Genomic DNA, 8702 nt, shown 5'->3' with positions numbered 1-8702 from the left:
TTATTGTTTAGGAATGTTGCATTGAATTCATTAATGTTCACCTTTTACTCTCAAATTGTGTTAACTATTGCTCACTGTGCCCATACATTTGTGCCCCTCAGGGTGTGTCATACATGTATCTCCGGTTTTGTTTTCGCTGTATACAAGTGATTGTGTAAGCTCAACTTCTTGTTGTAGCGTACTAAAATATGCTGATGACACCGTTATTGTTCCTCTTTTGTCTAATCAGGCGAATGATTACTTCTCACAAGTAGACGAATTCATTCGCTGGTGTGATGATCATTACTTAAAATTAAACACAACCAAAGCCAAAGAAATGTCAAATGGTAATTTTCCGTCGAAAAGGTACAGACCACGAGAATGTAATCATTCATAATCAATGAGGCGATTATATCTTGGAACTGTCTTAAATGACAAATTATCATGGAGGGATAACACACAATCCGTAAAAAAGCTAACAAGAGGTTGTTTTTTTTCTGTGTAAGTTGAAAAGGTTCCATATAGATGCAACAATCCTGACCCTGTTCTACAATTCAATAATAAAGAGTGTCCTGCTTTTCAATATTATATGTTCATTTGGCAATCTCTCAAAACAGGACAAGAAGAAATTGGAAAGGCCACGTAAAATAGCACAGCGCATAATTGGGGTAGAATTATCTTCTGTCGAGTCTCGTTGTACTGAGCAAATTGTTGATAAGGTCTGTGCAATCATGAAAGACAATACCAATCCACTTCATTTCTTTTATTCATTTAATCGCTCTGGTATCCGACTTCGCCCCACCCCAACCCGCCTTTCACGATTCAGAATTTCAGATATTCATTTGTACCCGACTCTGTTAATAAATTCAACTCACAGGTTAAACGTTAAACTTCTGCGTTGGAAATTAATTAATACTGAAACTATTATGATTTGAAATACCAATGACCAAGGCTTAATTTTGAAACTCACGATATGAAGTACCAATGACCATTTTTGTGGCTTCATTATCTTTTGCATGTATTTGTTCCTTATTTCATCTATTTCTATAAACGTGATGTATTTATTTCTTGTAATTATGTATTTTCTTGAATATTACTGTAACGCCAGTGGAAACCAAATTTCTATGTAACCTGTTTGCAAAGACCAAATAAATATCTTGTATAATTGAAAAGATCATAATCATTATAGTGAAATATGTAAAATTATATATCACATTTTTTTACTTGTCCATGTTCTTATTTAGACTGGGAATGTCCATGATATTAACTTGTAGACCTTTTGAATGATAATTAGTTACAACATGAGATATTATTATATTTAGTGAGACATAAATGTATTGCAAAAAATGTATCGGGTGAGAGGAGCAGAGAGGGTCAAAGTCTGAACAATGGAGAGAGAGAAAGGGAGGGGGTTGCAAACTGAGAGCAAGTGGAGGAAGAAATATTCACAATGCAAATCTAATTATCACACGAACGAAAGCAAGAAGAGAATGATGGGTACATCATTTGTGAGGAAGTGTATACCCTTCCCCCTTAATATGTAAAAACGGAACACAATTTTGTACTGCTACAAAGCCAAAGGGGAAATGGTTGTAAGGGAAGTAGAATTGATGGTAAGAGAGAAAAAGAGTAGACGAGAAGGATATAAACCGACATAAACAGTCTATGATAAATCTTTAACAAAAAAGGAAGGGCGGGGGGGGGGGGGTGGTTCATATCACTTTTAAAATGCCCTTTCACTCCATAAGTTACTGACAGCTGTTCCTGCACCCTCTAGAGTAACCCACCTGAAATAGGGATGGCCAGTATACAGGGCGTATCATAATAAAGGATATTGAAGTTTAATGACGATTTATATGAAAACTACTGATTTCATAATCAAGCATTTTATGTCTGTGTAAAGGACAGAATGTCCTCTTGTTAATGACACCCCGATCATACTACTACTGTCACAGTTGACTGAATAACAAAGCATTGCTGTCCACCATGTGAAAGGTGCACTGTGACAAGTTAGCATTCACAGATAAATTCTAAAGATTAGTGCTTGTGTCAGCCCAGACATATTGAAATGCTGAACAATGAGTGGATTATGTGTCTAAGAAGGAAATGTTATCAAACTTGGCACAGTGCACCTTTGACATGGTGGACAGCAATGCTTTGTTATTCAGTCAACTGTGACAGTAGTAGTATGATCGGGGTGTCATTAACAAGAGGACATTCTGTCCTTTACAACAGACATAAAATGCTTGATTATGAAATCAGTAGTTTTCATATAAATCGTCATTAAACTTCAATATCCTTTATTATGATACGCCCTGTATATTAATACTCGTCCTTTACCACAAGAAGAAGAACTGCTCCATGCCATGCAAGAGAAATTGATATGAGTAAGGGAGGTCATTGCGCATGTAGGCCTACTTTATTTGAAAATATGTTTACATGCCAATAATCGAGACAGAATAAGAATAATATGAAGAAACCCTAGCCCGTCCCCCCTTATATAGCTGAAGGGCACTATCATAACCATAGGGGCCACGCAGGGAGGAAGGGACCCGGGCCCCCTCCCCTGGCCAAAAAAAGACCAAAAAGAAGAAGTAATTTTGTTGCTCAAAGGGGGTGGGGGGAGGCAGGCGCGGATCCAGGATTTCTTAGGGGGGTGGGGGCCCAAATTTGAAATTATGCGAGCCAAATATTGGTACGTGATGGTGACACAGGCAGTGGCGAAAGAGCGAAAACGTTTGGGGACGGGGAGGTATTTGCGAGCAGGTAGAGCGTTGCGTATATTGGAGTGGGGTCTAGGGGTGGAGCCCCTGCGGGGGTCAAGGTGTGGAGCCCCCAGAAGCTCAGGGAGTATAGGCATTTAATTACGGTCAGATGAGCATATTTCGATACCTTATTTGTGACACTGGCAGGACACAAATTGGTGTGGGGTCCAGGGGCGGAGCCCCCGGAAGCTCAGGGGTCTTATACATTAGATTACCGTCAGATGAGCATATTTTGATACCTTATTTGTGACACTGACAGGACAATAATTGGTGTGGGGTCCAGTGGGCGGAGCCCCCGGAAGCTCAGGGGTTTTGGGCAATAATTACGGTCAGATGAGCATATTTGATACGTTATTCGTGACACTGGCAGGACACTGATTGGTTTGGGGTCCTGGGGGTGGAGCCCCTAGAAGCTCAGGGGTTTTATACATTAAATTACCGTCAGATGAGCATATTTTTTAACCTTATTTGTGACACTGGCAGGACACAAATTGGTGTGGGGTCCTGGGGGTGGAGCCCCTAGAAGCTCAGGGGTTTTAGGCATTAAATTAACGTCAGATGAGCATATTTTGATACCTGAATTTTAAGACACGGACAGGTCATGAATTGGTGTGGGGTCTTTGGGGCGCAGTCCCCGGAAGCTCAGGGGTTTTGAGCAATAAATTACGGTCAGATGAGCATATTTTGATACCTTATTTGTGACATTGACAGGTCACGAATTGGTGTTGGGTCCAGGGGGCGGAGCTCCCGGAAGCTCAGGGCTTTTGGGCAATACATTACGGTCAGATGAGCATATTTTGATACCTTAATTATTTGTGACACTGGCAGGACACACATTGGTGTGGGGTCCTGGGGTCGGAGCCCCCAGAAATTCAGGGGTTCCGGGGGCTCTGCCCTCTGGATTCCTCCCAGGGCCCTAAGGCGGGCATCTGGATGCTCATCAGACGGTAATTTGATGCCTAAAACCTCTGAGCTTCTGGGGTCTCCACCCTCAGGACCTCACACCAATTTGTGTCTTGCCAGTGTCACAAATAATTAAGGTATCAAAATATGCTCATCTGACCGTAATGTATTGCCCAAAAGCCCTGAGCTTCCGGGGGCTCCGCCCCCTGGACCCAACACCAATTCGTGACCTGTCAATGTCACAAAAAGGGTATCAAAATATGCTCATCCGACCGTATTTGCTCAAAACCCCTGAGCTTCCGGGGACTCCGCCCCTTAGACCCCACGCCAATTCGTGACCTGTCCGTGTCTTAAAATTTGCTCATCTGGGATCTGACCTTGATTAAATGCATAAAACCCATGAGCATCCAGGTGCCCGCCTTAGGGCCCTAGGAGGAATCCAGGGGGCAAAGCCCCCGGATGTTCAGGGGTTTTATGCATTTAATCAAGGTCAGATCCCAGATGAGCAAATTTTAAGAGACGGACAGGTCACGAATTGGCGTGGGGTCTAAGGGGCGGAGTCCCCGGAAGCTCAGGGGTTTTGAGCAATAAAATACTGTCAGATGAGCATATTTTGATACCCTTTTTGTGACATTGACAGGTCACGAATTGGTGTTGGGTCCAGGGGGCGGAGCTCCCGGAAGCTCAGGGCTTTTGGGCAATACATTACGGTCAGATGAGCATATTTTGATACCTTAATTATTTGTGACACTGGCAGGACACACATTGGTGTGGGGTCCTGGGGTCGGAGCCCCCAGAAATTCAGGGGTTCCGGGGGCTCTGCCCTCTGGATTCCTCCCAGGGCCCTAAGGCGGGCATCTGGATGCTCATCAGACGGTAATTTGATGCCTAAAACCTCTGAGCTTCTGGGGTCTCCACCCTCAGGACCCCACACCAATTTGTGTCTTGCCAGTGTCACAAATAATTAAGGTATCAAAATATGCTCATCTGACCGTAATGTATTGCCCAAAAGCCCTGAGCTTCCGGGGGCTCCGCCCCCTGGACCCAACACCAATTCGTGACCTGTCAATGTCACAAAAAGGGTATCAAAATATGCTCATCCGACCGTATTTGCTCAAAACCCCTGAGCTTCCGGGGACTCCGCCCCTTAGACCCCACGCCAATTCGTGACCTGTCCGTGTCTTAAAATTTGCTCATCTGGGATCTGACCTTGATTAAATGCATAAAACCCATGAGCATCCCGCCTTAGGGCCCTAGGAGGAATCCAGGGGGCAAAGCCCCCGGATGTTCAGGGGTTTTATGCATTTAATCAAGGTCAGATCCCAGATGAGCAAATTTTAAGAGACGGACAGGTCACGAATTGGCGTGGGGTCTAAGGGGCGGAGTCCCCGGAAGCTCAGGGGTTTTGAGCAATAAAATACTGTCAGATGAGCATATTTTGATACCCTTTTTGTGACATTGACAGGTCACGAATTGGTGTTGGGTCCAGGGGGCGGAGCCCCCGGAAGCTCAGGGCTTTTGGGCAATACATTACGGTCAGATGAGCATATTTTGATACCTTAATTATTTGTGACACTGGCAAGACACAAATTGGTGTGGGGTCCTGGGGGTGGAGACCCCGGAAGCTCAGGGGTTTTAGGCATTTAATCAAGGTCAGATGAGCAAAGTTCGACACCTTATTATTTTGTGGCAAAGGCAGGTCATTATTCTTTTTTTGCCATTTTCCATAAACGCATAAAAAAGGATAATTTACTCAAAATTGAGGAAAAATCCCGGAAAATAATGTCATTTCAGCAATAATTAGAAATAAACCACGTTTGAATTATATTGGGGGGGGGGCATTTGTCACCCCCTCCCAATCAGTACGCCAGTGGAGCCTCCCGATCTACCCCAAGGGCCTTTTGCCCCCCCCCCCCCCGAGCTACAACTTGTTGGCGGGAAAATTGCAACTGATATCCCCTTCTTTTCTTTTCTTCTCCCTCTTTTTTCCTTCCCTTTATCTCCTCTTTCCCTTCCTTCTCTCTTATTTTTTGATGGGGGGGGGGGGGGGGGGAGGTAACAGTTGGGAGGCAAGGCCCTTTCGGCCCCCGATCTTCTTCTTTCCCACCTTTTCTTTTCTTCTTCCTCTTCTTTCTTTCCCTTTCTCTCCTCTTTCCCTTCTTTCCTTCCTCTCTCTCTCTCTCTTTTTGCGGGGGGGGGGGGGGGGCAAGGTTCCCTCGGCCCCCTTGGAATCGCGCCTGGGGGGAGGAGTTGAGTAAAAAGCAAAATGAAATTGATCTCCCTAACCACCCCCCCCCCCCCCCCGCTTATTCGGTCGGCCGGCTTAGTCGCCGATTAATATCTTTTTTATCACGAGAGAAAGAGAAGAAAAAAGTGCTCACTTCCCCCACGGCTAAGTCGACACTAATATTTTTTCTGATGGTATTGTAATGATATGGATATTCTCGTGTTTACGTTTTCCTCAAAGGTTCATTGACGTACATGTACAAGGCAAATTCCTGGTAGATTTCGCTAGAACTATGTTTACAAACATACATGGTGAATTCCTTGTGTGCTATTTTTAACACCTGTTCCGAGACGTTGCGCTCTTAATTTTGGCTCTACTTTTTCGGCTTGGCCGATTGGATTAGGTGTCGCTGGGCGTGTCGCCACAGTTGACTTAAATTTAATTAGGCAAATTTGGGAAATAGATTTGTATTACAATTGGAAGGGTTTTTCCTTGTTGCCGGGTCTGTTCACACTATCGAAATAGTATGAGAGAGGAAGTGAGGATTACAGGTGTGTCATAGCCAGAAGCATGTGGGCTCGCTAGTGTGGACGGACATAGCAACATTTATCCCTTTTTATATTCATTGAATTAATTTCCAGGGTTGTTGGGTCTCCGGGTGATTTGCATCTCTTGTTTGAAAGATTAGAATGTAAGAGACACAGGTGGGTGCGTGAAAGAAGTATGTGAGGAATAGAGATGCGGATCATCCGGAGCGCCTTATATCCGAGGGGGTAAATTCGCCAAGAAATATAGGACCTTTTAATACGGAAACTAATTATGGGTGGATTGATATTTCGCAAAGCGTCTGTGTGACACGCCTCAACTTTTGGGAGGACGAGGCGTGTCAGTTCGGGGGGATAAAAACCGAGTTGCGTCTCTGGAGCGGGATCTCTTTTCCGTTACGATACCGACATGAGTTGTTAATTTGCTTTAGTTGGGTTGCCCAGCCCCAAAACATGAACTTCGTGATTTTATTAATTCTACGTTTATTTTAATAAATCTTCAACTCCAATCAAGAATTTGTTTTAGTGACTTTGATTTATCTTCGTTTCCTACACTTCAAGAACTAAAGTTATACTTTAACATTTTCTGAGTCGGTACTAGGCGGGGCGGCTTTGGCCACCGGGCCGTCTCGCCGTGGTTCGCTTCAGTATAGCAGATCATCAGGGCCGTGTAGAGTGGCCCGCTCTCTCCTTTCCAAAAGTACCATGAAATCAGAAAGTTGATCATCTTCCCCGCCACTGGGTCACCCCCCCCCTAGCTCTAATTGGCAAAAAGCTATAGTTCGAAACCATTAAGCAGTGGCGTACCTATGGGGGGGGGCAGGGGGGCAGAGTGCCCCCCCCCCTGACGGGCTCCAGGGGAAAAAAAAGAAAAAGGGGAAAGAAAAGAAAAGAAAAGAAAGGAAAAGGAAAGAAAAAGAAAAAAGGAAAAGGGAAGAAAAAAGGAAAGAAAGAGAAAAAAGGAAAAAAAGAATTGAAAAAAGGAAGAAGAGAAAAGGAAGAAAAGGGAAAAGAAAAGAAAAGGAATACAAATGGAGAATTAAAAAAAAAAGACCATGGCCGTACGCACCAGGGGGGGGGGCAGTTGACCCCAGATATTTTTGAAAACGTACAGTTTTTTTCCTGAAAATGTAGTGTAGGCCTATACCAAATCCTTCAATTCTACTTTTGAAAATGCAAAAGTACCATCATGACCAGTTCGGTCGCTCGAACTCCCTTCACTCCTTTTGCTTGTGAGATTCTTCGAAAACTTTTAACGCATCTTTCCCCCTCCCCTACCAGAAAAATATTCCGCATACGGCCCTGAAAAATTAAAACAAATGAAAATAGGAAAATATAAGTGATATAACAAATTTGAAACTCTTCGCTGGCGCGAACTGCTTGCTAGCCTATTTTGTATTAAATGTTTTCACTTGCTCGTCCCCCTGAAAAAAGAAAAGGATTAGTATTGCCTAGAATACAATTGTGCCTGCCCCTACGGACCCCGACCTGCAACGATGGCAACAATAACACACAATATATGTACCAAATGTTACTAAAAGAGACTAATTCATTTTTCTCGCTCGCTACACTCGCTCGCGATTAAAATGAATAGACATTGCTTTGGAAACAATTGTGACCACCCTTGACCTGCAACAATATCATTAAAAATGGAAGAGTTTTTTCGCCCTCTCGCCAAAAAGGAATTGAATCGCGTTAAACGCGATTGCGTCCATCCTGACCTGCACCAATAAAACAAGTTTATTTATTAATTTCTATTAAAAGAGAATTTATTTTTTTTGCTTGCTCGCTATGCTCGCTCGCCAAAATGGAATTGACACCACTAACGTGCCCGCCCCAACCTGCAACAACCAGTTAATAATTAACAGAAGAAAAAAAGAAGTTTTGGTGTGCTCGTGCTCCCCAAAACGGAATTAACATCACCTTAAACATAATTGTGTAAGCCCTGCCCTGCAACAAAAAAATCTGAAATTTATGAACCAATTATCATTACAAAAAATTTGCTCGCTCGCTACGCTCGCTCGCCAAAATAGAAATAACACCGCTTTTAATAATCACGTCCCTGACATGGAACAATGAACCCAAGTTTTATGTACCATATTTTCCCTATAAAAGAGAAGTGATTTTTTTTGCTCGCTCGCTACGCTCGCTCGCCAAAATAGAAATAACACCGCTTTTAATAATCACGTCCCTGACATGGAACAATGAACCCAAGTTTTATGTACCATATTTTCCCTATAAAAGAAAAGTGATTTTTTTTTCTCGCTCGCTACGCTCGCTAGC

The sequence above is a fragment of the Strongylocentrotus purpuratus genome, unplaced genomic scaffold (assembly GCF_000002235.5).
Source record: "Strongylocentrotus purpuratus isolate Spur 01 unplaced genomic scaffold, Spur_5.0 spur5_scaffold_3, whole genome shotgun sequence".
Classification (NCBI taxonomy): Eukaryota; Metazoa; Echinodermata; class Echinoidea; order Camarodonta; family Strongylocentrotidae; genus Strongylocentrotus; species Strongylocentrotus purpuratus.
Note: the sequence above shows the minus strand (reverse complement) of the source record.